Raw genomic sequence first — 2,762 nt, 5'->3', positions numbered from 1 at the left:
AGTTGACTTTTATGTTAGCCTTTGGTAGAAATTAATCATTTATATGCTATTTTCTATTATAAATTGTAGGTTATCATTCAGCGACATTAGTTAAGCAACCTTCGTTATCAGGTGAGTCTTCATGAGATTTCACTGGGATGCATACCTAAGTACAAATTATTTTTGCATGATATGGATTGTTGATGATGTGTACGTGTGCATGATATCTCAATTACACACATGTTATGATATATTTTACATGTATGCTATCTTGTGAATGGTTGTATGCGATGTGTTTAATCAGTTTTCGAATAACTCTAGCATGCTATTCCATATTAAAGTTTTATGATTCAAGGGTGGGCATTTGACCAGTAAGTCACGACCAGTATAAAACACAACCCGGACAAGTGGATGATCAATTAAGATTGAAATATCAACCCAGGGCATGTTTGTGACTAAATGACCCATACCCGACCAAAAATTATGAGATCTTTTATTTTCAGTGTTATATATATATATATATATATATATATATATTTAGCTGTGACTTTTATTATAAAGCATGCATATATGCCATATATATATATATATATATGTCAAGATATGATTTTATTCACGCAAACCATGAACTCACTGAGCTTTATAAGCTGACTATAGTATGCATCTCAGGGCCAGGTAGTTCGAGCTTGGATAAGGGCAAAGGACACGCTTAGAGAGTTGCTAATTATCATCTTACTTTTAGTCTTTTGTCTAGCAGCGTTGTGTCGATCCTTTGTAACTTAACCTGGTATGAGGTGGGTTAGAACTTAAGTTAATTTTTGGGCGATTCAAAGACTTCCGCTGTAAACGGTTCAAACGGTTTTATTTTAGCCGTCTTTTGGAGTATTTATTTAGGAATATGTTTCAGATTACGTAACATTTCAAAAAAAATGAGGGTGTTACAGATCGTACTTTAACATTGTTTAGTACTTCTATTTTTTTATGAACGAAATGATTTCTTCAGGTGCTTCATCTTTGGATCTGAGAAAGAAGACCCAAGTGTACCTGGCATACTCATCAACAATGACAAGTGTGAACTTCTTTCCAGCTAGGGATTGCACGTTGAATGGACCAAAGAGATCCATATGCAATAGCTGAAGAGGCGCAGTCACTGAAGAGATTTTCTTCAACTTAAAGCTAGCTCTTGTATGTTTTCCTTTCTCACATGCTGAGCAAAGAGATTCCTTTGCAAAAGAGGGTTGAGGAAGACCAGTGACAAGATCATTTCTTGATACCTCACTGAGTGTCTTGAAGTTGAGATGAGATAGCCGTTTGTGCCATAGCCAATTAATATCTGACGAGGCTTTTGAGAAGAAGCAGCTATTCTCGATGAGAGAAGAATTCATATTGATGATCTATACATTCTCTAGACGAGAACCGGTTAGAGGAACCTTATCATATTTATCACACAGTTGACTGATGCTAAGAAGATTGTGCTTCATTCCTTCAACATATGCAACGCGTTTGAAAGTTGTTGCACCATTGGTTAATATACCAAAACCTTTGGTATATCTTTTTCCATTTCCTCCAAAGGTTACAAAAGGTTCTCTTTCTTCCTTGAAATGAGTTAGAAGGGATTTGCCTCCAGTCACATGTCTTGAACATCCGCTATCAAGATACCATATGCCTTTGACATCCGGTACAAGGAAACAAAATAAGAATGCTATTGGTACCCATCTATTTGGGTCCAGCTTTGTTAGAGGCTTCATCCTCTGATGTTGAAGAACCAACATTAGTAGATGGCATCACCGAACCTGAAGAGGTTTGAGTGGAGAAAGGAACAACCTCTGACGCTACTAAGGTAGTTTCAGTGGAAGTCTTCCCTGAGCCTGACGAAGAGGCTTCAGTAGTAGGAACTACAACGTCTAATGCTGAAGATTTTTCAGCAGGAGTTGTCTTCGCTGAGCCTGAAGAAGAGGCTTCACCAGTTTTCTTCACCTTGGTTGCTTGTGCAGCCTTTGTGGATGATTTTGCCTTGGTTGATTTCTCAGCCTTGACTACTTTCGTGCCCTTAGCTGGTGAACCAGTTTTGACGACAAAAGGACATTTGCTGGCAATATGTATTTTCTCACCACAATGTTTGCACTTCCTAAAGCTGAGAGTAGCTTTAGGGCCAGGAAGTATCAGACTAGAAGCGAGACCAGCTCCAAGGATTCCCTTCTCATTGGTTTTAGGAGGAACCTTTGAGGAATTGGATTCCTTAGGTGAAAAGTTCACCTTGAGCTGTGACTTGGATTTCTGATGGGTTTCATATTTCATAGTCCCTGAAGAGCAAGAAGCTTTACAAGATGAAGGAATAGAACTCGATCTATTAGACTTGTTAGACTTCTTGGGAAGGGATGACGTGACAACGGATTTACCATTGTCTTTGCACCCAGAACTCGAAGAAGTTCCTTCAAGATGACTCTCAGTAAAAGAAGAAGACTGAGAGGAAGAAGTGTACGAAGGTGCCAAATTTGAGCATGGACCTGTCTGTAACGCATTCTTCCTGATCATAGGAGAATCTTAGACCAGCCGTTATCTTGGCAGGGATCTGAGCGTTAATGATCTCAGAGGCCTTGATGGAACTTTTCACCACCCTTCAATGGTAGCCTTCTCGGCCTTGAGTTCAGCGATTGCTCGCTCACGCTCAACGATAGCCTTCTCATGTTCAACAGTGATGGCTTGGTTTACAATAACCTGATCTTTAAGATTTTCCTTGACAGATGTTAGTTCTTTAATCTTAGAATGGTAAATCTTCAAAT

This window comes from Cynara cardunculus, unplaced genomic scaffold (genome assembly GCF_001531365.2).
Source record: "Cynara cardunculus var. scolymus isolate 2C unplaced genomic scaffold, CcrdV1 Un_Scaffold_2180, whole genome shotgun sequence".
Taxonomy (NCBI): Eukaryota; Viridiplantae; Streptophyta; class Magnoliopsida; order Asterales; family Asteraceae; genus Cynara; species Cynara cardunculus.
Note: the sequence above shows the minus strand (reverse complement) of the source record.